The sequence below is a fragment of the Arachis stenosperma genome, chromosome 4, assembly GCF_014773155.1.
Source record: "Arachis stenosperma cultivar V10309 chromosome 4, arast.V10309.gnm1.PFL2, whole genome shotgun sequence".
NCBI lineage: Eukaryota > Viridiplantae > Streptophyta > Magnoliopsida > Fabales > Fabaceae > Arachis > Arachis stenosperma.
Genome location: NC_080380.1, coordinates 16,447,307 through 16,459,571, shown reverse-complemented (window position 1 = coordinate 16,459,571; position 12,265 = coordinate 16,447,307). Strand labels below are relative to the sequence as shown.

The window sequence follows — 12,265 nt, the reverse complement described above, 5'->3', positions numbered from 1 at the left end:
AGGAAAAGTCATCCCTGCACCAAATGGCATTCAAAATCACGTTTTGAGCCATTTCTGGCGTTAAACGCCGGGCTGGTGCCCATTCCTGGCGTTTAACGCCAGGTTCTTGCCCTTTTCTGGCGTTTAACGCCAGTCTGGTGCCCCTTTCTGGCGTTAAACGCCCAGAATGATGCCAGACTGGGCGTTAAACGCCCAACTGCTAGCCTCACTGGCGTTTAAACGCCAGTGGGTTCTTCCTCCAGGGTGTGCTGTTTTTCTTCCTATTTTTCATTCTATTTTTGCTTTTTCAATTGATTTTGTGTCTTCTTATGATCATCAACCTAAAAAAAACATAAAATAACAAAGAGAAATAGATAAAATATAACATTGGGTTGCCTCCCAACAAGCGCTTCTTTAATGTCAGTAGCTTGACAGAGGGCTCTCATGGAGCCTCACAGATACTCAGAGCAATGTTGGAACCTCCCAACACCAAACTTAGAGTTTGAATGTGGGTTCAACACCAAACTTAGAGTTTGGTTGTGGCCTCCCAACACCAAACTTAGAGTTGACTGTGGGCTCTGTTTGTCTCTGATTTGAGAGAAGCTCTTCTGCTTCCTCTCCATGGTGACAGAGGATATCCTTGAGTCTTAAACACATAGGATTTTTCATTCACTTGAATGATCAGTTCACCTCCATCAATATCAATCACAGCCTTTGCTGTGGCTAGGAAGGGTCTGCCAAGGATGATAGATTCATCCATGCACTTCCCAGTCTCTAGAACTATGAAATCAGCAGGGATGTAATGGTCTTCAATCTTCACCAGAACATCCTCTACAAGTCCATGAGCTTGTTTCTTTGAATTGTCTGCCATCTCTAGTGAGATTCTTGCAGCTTGTACCTCAAAGATCCCTAGCTTCTCCATTACAGAGAGAGGCATGAGGTTTACACTTGACCCTAAGTCACACAGAGCCTTCTTGAAGGTCATGGTGCCTATGGTACAAGGTATTGAAAACTTCCCAGGATCTTGTTTCTTTTGAGGTAATCTCTGCCTAGACAAGTCATCCAGTTCTTTGGTGAGCAAAGGGGGTTCATCCTCCCAAGTCTCATTTTCAAATAACTTGTCATTTAGCTTCATGATTGCTCCAAGGTATTTAGCAACTTGCTCTTCAGTGACATACTCATCCTCTTCAGAGGAAGAATACTCACCAGAGCTCATGAATGGCAGAAGTAAATCCAGTGGAATCTCTATGGTCTCATTTTGAGCCTCAGATTCCCATGGTTCCTCATTAGGGAACTCTGTGGAGGCTAGTGCACGCCCATTGAGGTCTTCCTCAGTGGCGTCCACTTCCTCTCTTTCCTCTCCAGATTCGGCCATGTTTATGGCCTTGCACTCTCCTTTTGGATTTTCTTCTGTATTGCTTGGGAGAGTACTAGGAGGGAGTTCAGTAACTTTCTTGCTCAGCTGTCCCACTTATGCCTCCAAATTCCTAATGGAGGACCTTGTTTCAGTCATGAAACTTTGAGTGGTTTTGATTAGATCAGAGACCATGGTTGCTAAGTCAGAGGGGTTCTGCTTAGAGTTCTCTGTCTGTTGCTGAGAAGATGATGGACAAGGCTTGCCATTGCTAAACCTGTTTCTTCCACCATTATTGTTGTTGAAACCTTGTTGAGGTCTCTCTTGATTCTTCCATGAGAAATTTGGGTGATTTCTCCATGAAGAATTATAGGTGTTTCCATAGGGTTCTCCTAGGTAATTCACCTCTTCCATTGAAGGTTTCTCAGGATCATAAGCTTCTTCTTCAGATGAAGCATCCTTAGTACTGCTTGGTGCATTTTGCATTCCAGACAGACTTTGAGAAATCAAATTGACTTGCTGAGTCAATATTTTATTCTGAGCTAATATGGCATTCAGAGTGTCAATCTCAAGAACTCCTTTCTTCTGATTAGTCCCATTGTTCACAGGATTCCTTTCAGAAGTGTACATGAATTGGTTATTTGCAACCATTTCAATTAGCTCTTGAGCTTCTGTAGTCGTCTTCTTCAGATGAAGAGATCCTCCAGCAGAGCTATCCAAAGACATCTTGGATAGTTCAGAGAGACCATCATAGAAAATACCTATGATGCTCCATTCAGAAAGCATGTCAGAAGGACATTTTCTGATTAATTGTTTGTGTCTTTCCCAAGCTTCATAGAGGGATTCTCCATCCTTCTGTCTGAAGGTTTGGACTTCCACTCTAAGCTTACTCAATTTTTGAGGTGGAAAGAACTTTGCCAAGAAGGCATTGACTAGCTTTTCCCATGAGTCCAGGCTTTCTTTAGGTTGAGAGTCCAACCATATTCTAGCTCTGTCTCTTACAGCAAAAGGGAATAGCATCAGTCTGTAGACCTCAGGGTCAACCCCATTAGTCTTGACTGTGTCACAGATTTGCAAGAACTCAGCTAAAAACTGATGAGGATCTTCCAGTGGAAGTCCATGGAACTTGCAATTCTGTTGCATTAGAGAAACTAATTGAGGCTTAAGCTCAAAGTTGTTTGCTCCAATGGCAGGGATAGAGATGCTTCTCCCATAGAAGTCGGGAGTAGGTGCAGTAAAGTCACCCAGCACCTTCCTTGCATTGTTGGCATTGTTGTTGTTTTCGGCTGCCATGTCTTCTTCTTCTTTGAAGAATTCGGTTAGGTCCTTTACAGAGAGTTGTGCCTTAGCTTCTCTTAGCTTTCGCTTCAAGGTCCTTTCAAGTTCAGGGTCAGCTTCAACAAGAATGCCTTTGTCTCTGCTCCTGCTCATATGAAAGAGAAGAGAACAAGAAAATGTGGAATCCTCTATGTCACAGTATAGAGATTCCTTGAGGTGTCAGAGGAGAAGAAAAATAGAAGAAAGAGGTAGAAGAATTCGAACTTGATCAGATAGAGTTCGAATTGTGCATTAAGAAGGAGTTGTACTCCATAAATAGAAGGATGTGAGAAGAGGGAAAGAAAATTTTCGAAAATAAGGTTAAAAAGTTTGAAAATATTTTGAGAAACTTTAATTGATTTTCGAAAACCAAGAGTGAAAGAGAAAAAAAAATCAAGTAATTTTTGAAAAAGATTTTGAAATTAGAAGTTAAAAAGATATGATTGAAAACTAATTTGAAAAAGATGTGGTTAAGAAGATATGATTGGTTTTAAAAAGATATGATTGAAAAGATATGATTTGAAAACAATTTTAAAAGATTTGATTTTTAAAAATTAATGACTTGCCTAACAAGAAAAGATATGATTCAAACATTAAACCTTCCTCAACAGAAAAGGCAACAGACTTGAGATGTTCAATCAAATCATTAATTGTTAGTAAGTATCTTTGAAAAAAGGAAAGAAATTGATTTTGAAAACATTTGATTGAAAAGATATGATTTGAAAAAGATTTGATTTTGAAAACTTGAAAAAAAATTGATTTGAAAACAAAATCTTCCCCCTTGTGCCATCCTGGCGTTAAACGCCCAGAATGGTATCCATTCTGGCGTTTAACGCCCAAAATGCTACCTTTTTGGGCGTTAAACGCCCAACCAGGTACCCTGGCTGGCGTTTAAACGCCAGTCTGTCCTTCTTCACTGGGCGTTTTGAACGCCCAGCTTTTTCTGTGTAATTCCTCTGCTGCATGTTCTGAATCTTCAGTTCCCTGTACTATTGACTTGAAAATAGAACCAAGATCAAATAAACAAGGCATGCAAGACACCAAACTTAAGATTAGACACTAGACTCAAACAAGAAACATAAAATATTTTTGGTTTTTATGATTTTGTAAATTTTTTTGTGCTTTTTTCGAAAATTATATGAAAAGAAAAATAAAGGTTTCAGAATTCTCAATTTGAATTTCCAGGAATCATTGCAATGCTAGTCTAAGACTCCGGTCTAGGAATTAGACATGGCTTCACAGCCAGCCAAGCTTTCAAAGAAAGCTTCGGTCCAAAACACTAGACATGGCCAATGGCCAGCCAAGCCTTAGCAGATCATCGTTCCAATAGCAAGATTGATAGAGATCAACAAGCTATTGTGATGATTAGTTGAAACCTCGGTCCAATAAGATTAGACATGGCTTCTTAGCCAGCCAGATTTCAACAGATTATCATGAAACACTAGAATTCATTCTTAAGAACTCTGAAGAAAAAAAAATACCTAATCTAAGCAACAAGATGAACCGTCAGTTGTCCATACACAAACAATCCTCGGCAACGGCGCCAAAAACTTGGTGCACGAAATTGTGATCACTACTTTTTACAACTCAAATAATCCCTAGTAATGGCTCCAAAGACTTGGTGCTCAATACCATGGCATAAACACAACTTCGCACAACTAACCAGCAAGTGCACTGGGTCGTCCAAGTAATAAACCTTACGCGAGTAAGGGTCGATCCCACGGAGATTGTTGCTATGAAGCAAGCTATGGTCACCTTGTAAATCTTAGTCAGGCAGACTCAAATGTGTATAGATGATGAATGAATAAAACATAAAGATAAAGATAGAGATACTTATGCATATCATTGGTGAGAGCTTCAGACAAGCGTATGAAGATGCCTTCCCTTCCGTCTCTCTGCTTTCCTACTCTCTTCATCCAATCCTTCTTACTCCTTTCCATGGCAAGCTTATGCAAGGGTTTCACCGTTGTCAGTGGCTACCTCCCATCCTCTCAGTGAAAATGTTCCTATGCTCTGTCACAGCATATGGCTAATCAGCTGTCGGTTCTCGGTCAGGCCGGAATAGAATCCAGTGATTCTTTTGCGTCTGTCACTAACGCCCCGCCTGCTAGGAGTTTGAAGCACGTCACAGTCATTCAATCATTGAATCCTACTCAGAATACCACAGACAAGGTTAGACCTTCCGGATTCTCTTGAATGCCGCCATCAGTTCTCGCCTATACCACGAAGACTCTGATCTCACAGAATGGCTGGCTCGTTTGTCAGGCGAGCACTCGGTTGTCAGGCGATCAACCATGCATCGTGTATCAGGAATCCAAGAGATAAACACTAGAGCCTTGATTGCTTGTAGAACAGAAGTGGTTGTCAATCACTTTGTTCATAAGTGAGAATGATGATGAGTGTCACGGATCATCACATTCATCAAGTTGAAGAACAAGTGATATCTTGGACAAAGAACAAGCGGAATTGAATAGAAGAACAATAGTAATTGCATTAATACTTGAGGTACAGCAGAGCTCCACACCTTAATCTATGGTGTGTAGAAACTCCACCGTTGAAAATACATAAGAACAAGGTCTAGGCATGGCCGAATGGCCAGCCTCCCAAATGATCTAAGATAGCATGAAACTTAGAGATAGCTACCAAGATGTCTAATACAATAGTAAAAAGGTTCTACTTATAGAAAACTAGTAGCCTAGGGTGTACAGAGATGAGTAAATGTCATAGAAATCCACTTCCGGGCCCACTTGGTGTGTGCTTGGGCTGAGCAATGAAGCATTTTCGTGTAGAGACTCTCCTTGGAGTTAAACGCCAGCTTTGGTGCCAGTTTGGGCGTTTAACTCCCATTCTTGTGCCAGTTCCGGCGTTTAACGCTGGAATTCCTGAGGGTGACTTTGAACGCCGGTTTGGGCCATCAAATCTTGGGCAAAGTATGGACTATTATATATTTCTGGAAAGCCCAGGATGTCTACTTTCCAACGCCGTTGAGAGCGCGCCAATTGGGATTCTGTAGCTCCAGAAAATCCACTTCGAGTGCAGGGAGGTCAGAATCCAACAGCATCTGTAGTCCTTTTCAGTCTCTGAATCAGATTTTTGCTCAGATCCCTCAATTTCAGCCAGAAAATACCTGAAATCACAGAAAAACACACAAACTCATAGTAAAGTCCAGAAAAGTGAATTTTAACTAAAAACTAATAAAAATATACTAAGAACTCAACTAAAACTACTAAAAACATACTAAAAACAATGCCAAAAAGGGTACAAATTATCCGCTCATCACACTGCCAAACTTAAATTGTTGCTTGTCCTCAAGCAACTGAAGATCAAATAAGATAAAAAGAAGAGAATATGCAATGAACTCCAAAAACATCTATGAAGATCAGTATTAATTAGATGAGCGGGGCTTTTAGCTTTTTGCCTCTGAACAGTTTTGGCATCTCACTCTATCCTTTGGAACTCAGAATGATTGGCTTCTTTAGGAACTCAGAATCCAGATAGTGTTATTGATTCTCCTAGTTAAGTATGATGATTCTTGAACACAGCTACTTTATTGAGTCTTGGCTGTGGCCCAAAGCACTCTGTCTTCCAGTATTACCACCGGATACATACATGCCACAGACACATAATTGGGTGAACCTTTTCAGATTGTGACTCAGCTTTGCTAAAGTCCCCAATTAGAGGTGTCCAGGGTTCTTAAGCACACTCTTATTGCCTTGGATCACAACTTTATTTCTTTCTTTTTCTTTCTTTTTCGTTTTTTTTTCGCTTGCTTCCTTTTTTTTTTTGTATTCACTGCTTTTTCTTGCTTCAAGAATCATTTTTATGATTTTTCAGATCCTCAGTAACATGTCTCCTTTTTCATCATTCTTTCAAGAGCCAACAATCATGAATCACAAATTCAAAAGACATATGCACTGTTCAAGCATACATTCAGAGAACACAAGTGTTGCCACCACATCAAAATAATTAAACTGTTATAAAATTCAAAATTCATGCAATTCTTTTCTTTTTCAATTAAGAACATTGTTTATTCAAGAAAGGTGATGGATTCATAGGACATTCATAACTTTAAGGCATAGACACTAAGACACTAATGATCACAAGACACAAACATATATAAACATAAGCACTAAAATTCGAAAAACAGAAAATTAAAGAACAAGGAGATTAAAGAACGGGTCCACCTTAGTGATGGCGGCTTGTTCTTCCTCTTAAAGGTCTTATGGAGTGCTTGAGCTCCTCAATGTCTCTTCCTTGTCTTTGTTGCTCCTCTCTCATGATTCTTTGATCTTCTCTAATTTCATGGAGGAGGATGGAATGCTCTTGGTGCTCCACCCTTAGTTGTCCCATGTTGGAACTCAATTCTCCTAGGGAGGTATTTAGTTGCTCCCAATAGTCTTGTGGAGGAAAGTGCATCCCTTGAGGTATCTCAGGGATCTCATGATGAGAGGGATCTCTTGTTTGCTCCATCCTTTTCTTAGTGATGGGCTTGTCCTCATCAATGAGGGTGTCTCCCTCTATGTCAACTCCAACTGAATAACAGAGGTGACAAATGAGATGAGGAAAGGCTAACCTTGCCAAGGTAGAGGACTTGTCCGCCACCTTGTAGAGTTCTTGGGCTATGACCTCATGAACTTCCACTTCTTCTCCAATCATGATGGCCCGGTCTAGAGTAACTTCGGACCGGTTGCTAGTGGGAATGATTGAGCGTTGGATAAACTCCAACCATCCTCTAGCCACGGGCTTGAGGTCATGCCTTCTCAATTGAACCGGCTTCCCTCTTGAATCTCTCTTCCATTGTGCGCCCTCTTCACATATGACTGTGAGGACTTGGTCCAACCTTTGATCAAAGTTGACCCTTCTAGTGTAAGGATGTTAATCTCCTTGCATCATGGGCAAGTTGAATGCTAACCTTACATTTTCCGGACTAAAATCCATGTATTTCCCCCGAACCATAGTAAGATAATTCTTTGGATCCGGGTTCACACTTTGATCATGGTTCTTGGTGATCCATGCATTGGCATAGAACTCTTGAACCATCAAGATTCTGACTTGTTGAATGGGGTTGGTAAGCACTTCCCAACCTCTTCTTCGGATCTCATGGCGGATCTCCGGATATTCACCCTTTTTGAGTGAAAAGGGGACCTCGGGGATCACCTTCTTCAAGGCCACAACTTCATAGAAGTGGTCTTGATGCACCCTTGAGATGAATCTCTCCATCTCCCATGACTCGGAGGTGGAAGCTTTTGCCTTCCCTTTCCTCTTTCTAGAGGTTTCTCCGGCCTTGGATGCCATAAATGGTTATGGAAAAACGAAAAAGCAACGCTTTTACCACACCAAACTTAAAAGGTTTGCTCGTCCTCGAGCAAAAGAAGAAAGAAGAGAGTAGAAGAAGAAGAAATGAGGAAGAAGAGAATGGCTTTTGTGTTCGGCCAAAGAGGGGGAGAAGTGGTGTTTAGGTTGTGTAAAGATGAAGGGGTGAAGAAGGGTATTTATAGGAGAGAGGGGGGATAGGGTTCGGCCATTATGGGTGGGTTTGGGAGGGAAAGTGATTTGAATTTGAAGTGTTTTGAATTTGAATTTGTGTGTTTTTCTGTGATTTCAGGTATTTTCTGGCTGAAATTGAGGGATCTGAGCAAAAATCTGATTCAGAGACTGAAAAGGACTGCAGATGCTGTTGGATTCTGACCTCCCTGCACTCGAAGTGGATTTTCTGGAGCTACAGAAGCCCAATTGGCGCGCTCTCAACGGCGTTGGAAAGTAGACATCCTGGGCTTTCCAGCAATATATGATAGTCCATACTTTGCCCAAGATTTGATGGCCCAAACCGGCGTTCAAAGTCACCCTCAGGAATTCCGGCGTTAAACGCCGGAACTGGCACAAGAATGGGAGTTAAACGCCCAAACTGGCATAAAAGCTGGCGTTTAACTCCAAGGAGAGTCTCTACACGAAAATGCTTCATTGCTCAGCCCAAGCACACACCAAGTGGGCCCGGAAGTGGATTTTTATGTCATTTACTCATCTCTGTACACCCTAGGCTACTAGTTTTCTATAAGTAGGACCTTTTTACTATTGTATTAGACATCTTGGTTCTTCTGGTTCCCTCTCTGGGGCCGAAACCAATGATCACACTATCACTTATGTATTTTCAACGGTGGAGTTTCTACACACCATAGATTAAGGTGTGGAGCTCTGCTGTACCTCGAGTATTAATGCAATTACTATTGTTCTTCTATTCAATTCCGCTTGTTCTTTGTCCAAGATATCACTTGTTCTTCAACTTGATGAATGTGATGATCCGTGACACTCATCATCATTCTCACTTATGAACAAAGTGACTGACAACCACTTCTGTTCTACAAGCAAACAAGGCTCTAGTGTTTATCTCTTGGATTCCTGATACACGATGCATGGTTGATCGCCTGACAACCGAGTGCTCGCCTGACAAACGAGCCAGCCATTCCGTGAGATCAGAATCTTCGTGGTATAGGCGAGAACTGATGGCGGCATTCAAGAGAATCCGGAAGGTCTAACCTTGTCTGTGGTATTCTGAGTAGGATTCAATGATTGAATGACTGTGACGTGCTTCAAACTCCTAGCAGGCGGGGCGTTAGTGACAGACGCAAAAGAATCAATGGATTCTATTCCGGCCTGACCGAGAACCGACAGCTGATTAGCCATATGCTGTGACAGAGCATAGGAACATTTTCACTGAGAGGATGGGAGGTAGCCACTGACAACGGTGAAACCCTTGCATAAGCTTGCCATGGAAAGGAGTAAGAAGGATTGGATGAAGACAGTAGGAAAGCAGAGAGACGGAAGGGAAGGCATCTTCATACGCTTGTCTGAAGCTCTCACCAATGATATACATAAGTATCTCTATCTTTATCTTTATGTTTCATTCATCATCTATACCCATTTGAGTCTGCCTGACTAAGATTTACAAGGTGACCATAGCTTGCTTCATACCAACAATCTCCGTGGGATCGACCCTTACTCACGTAAGGTATTACTTGGACGACCCAGTGCACTTGCTGGTTAGTTGTGCGAAGTTGTAGTGATCACAATTTCGTGCACCAAGTTTTTGGCGCCGTTGCCGGGGATTGTTCTAGTATGGACAACTGACGGTTCATCTTGTTGCTTAGATTAGGTATTTTTCTTCAGAGTTCTTAAGAATGAATTCTAGTGTTTCAAGGTGATGCTCTTATCATCACCAAAGCTGATTGATCCTCATCAATTTAGCTCTTGAATGCAATGTCCTGCTGAAGCTTAGCTAGCTATGTCTAATTCCTTTAGACTAAAGCTTTAGACTAACATTGCATGATTCCTGGAATTCTCATTAAGGATTTTGATACCTTTATTTTCCTTTTCACCTAATTTTCGAAAAAAAAAATATTCCAAAAAAATTACAAAATCATAAAATCCAAAAATATTTCTTGAGTCTAGAGTCTCATCTTAAGTTTAGTGTCAATTGCATGTTTCTGTTCTTATTGCATTCATGCATGTGTCTTCATTGATCTTCAAGTTGTTCTTGATGATTTCATTGCTCTGATTTTTAAATTCTATTGACTTGAATGTTTTGTGTTTCTCATATGCATTCTCATGATGTTAGTGTCAGTAGTAATCAAACTGCTAAGTTTGGTGTCTTGCATGCATTGTTATTTGATTTTAAGTGCATTCCTTATTATTAAAAAATCCAAAAATATTTTTAATTTGTGTCTTTTCAAGTCAATAATACAGAGAATTGAAGATTCAGAACATACTGCAGAGGAATTATACAGAAAAAGCTGGGCATTCAAAAATGCCCAGTGAAGAAGACAGACTGGCGTTTAAACGCCAGCCAGGGTGCCTGGCTGGGCGTTTAACGCCCAAAAGGGTAGTAGTTTGGGCGTTAAACACCAGAATGTGCACCATTCTGGGCGTTTAACGCCAGGATGGCACAAGAGGGAAGATTTTGTTTTCAAATAAATTTTTTTCAAGTTTTCAAAGTTTTTCAAAATCAAATCTTTTTCAAATCAAATCTTTTCAATCAAATGTTTTCAAAATCAATTTCTTTCCTTTTTCAAAGATACTTACTAACAATTAATGATTTGATTGAACATCTCAAGTATATTACCTTTTCTGTTGAGAAAGGTTTAATGTTTGAATCATATCTTTTCTTGTTAGGCAAGTCATTAATTTTTAAAATCATATCTTTTAAAATTGTTTTCAAATCATATCTTTTAAAATTGTTTTCAAATCATATCTTTTCAATCATATCTTTTTAAAACCATAACTTTTCAATCATATCTTTTTAATCACATCTTTTTCAAAACATTTTTTAATCATATCTTTTTGATTTCTAATTTCAAAATCTTTTTCAAAAATTACTTGATCTCTTTCCCACTCTTGGTTTTCGAAAATTAACTAGTATTTTTCAAAATGTTTTTAAAATCTTTTACTTAATTTTCGAAAATTACTTCCCTTCTTCTCACATCCTTCTATTTATGGACTAACACTATCCCTTAATGCAAAATTCGAACTCCATCTTCTTTGATAAGTTCGAATTTTCTACCTCTGTCTTCCATTTTTCTTTCCTTCTGACACCTCAAGGAATCTCTATACTGTGACATAGAGAATTCCACATTCTCTTGTTCTTTTCTCTTTCATATGAGCAGGAGCAGAGACAAAGGCATTCTTGTTGAAGCTGACCCTGAACCTGAAAGGACCTTGAAGCGAAAGCTAAGAGAAGCTAAGGCACAACTCTCTGTTGAGGACCTGACCGAATTCTTCAAAGAAGAAGAACCCATGGCAGCCGAAAACAACAACAATGCCAACAATGCAAGGAAGGTGCTGGGTGACTTTACTGCACCTACTCCCGATTTCTATGGGAGAAGCATCTCTATCCCTGCCATTGGAGCAAACAACTTTGAGCTTAAGCCTCAATTAGTTTCTCTAATGCAACAGAATTGCAAGTTCCATGGACTTCCATTGGAAGATCCTCATCAGTTTTTAGCTGAGTTCTTGCAAATCTGTGACACAGTCAAGACTAATGGGGTTGACCCTGAGGTCTACAGACTGATGCTATTCCCTTTTTCTGTAAGAGACAGAGCTAGAATATGGTTGGACTCTCAACCTAAAGAAAGCCTGGACTCTTGGGAAAAGCTAGTCAATGCCTTCTTGGCAAAGTTCTTTCCACCTCAAAAATTGAGTAAGCTTAGAGTGGAAGTCCAAACCTTCAGACAGAAGGATGGAGAATCCCTCTATGAAGCTTGGGAAAGATACAAACAATTAATCAGAAAATGTCCCTCTGACATGCTTTCTGAATGGAGCATCATAGGTATTTTCTATGATGGTCTATCTGAACTGTCCAAGATGTCTTTGGATAGTTCTGCTGGAGGATCTCTTCATCTGAAGAAGACGCCTACAGAAGCTCAAGAGCTCATTGAAATGGTTGCAAATAACCAATTCATGTACACTTCTGAAAGGAATCCTGTGAACAATGGGACAAGTCAGAAGAAAGGAGTTCTTGAGATTGATGCTCTGAATGCCATACTGGCTCAGAACAAGATATTGACTCAGCAAGTCAATTTGATTTCTCAAAGTCTGTCTGGAATGCAAAATGCACCTGGCAGT

General features: G+C 40.2%; 2 non-coding genes across 2 annotated transcripts; one reads left to right on the top strand and one right to left on the bottom strand.

Annotated features, from left to right (window-relative positions):
* Positions 1–2,113: 2,113 nt before the first annotated feature.
* LOC130977687 (small nucleolar RNA R71) lies at positions 2,114–2,221 on the top strand. The gene has a single exon (XR_009085370.1). It is a non-coding gene; the product is annotated as a small nucleolar RNA R71 (small nucleolar RNA).
* A 9,621-nt stretch (positions 2,222–11,842) lies between these two features.
* On the bottom strand, positions 11,843–11,950 carry LOC130977418 (small nucleolar RNA R71). The gene has a single exon (XR_009085108.1). It is a non-coding gene; the product is annotated as a small nucleolar RNA R71 (small nucleolar RNA).
* Between the last annotated feature and the right edge of the window lie 315 nt (positions 11,951–12,265).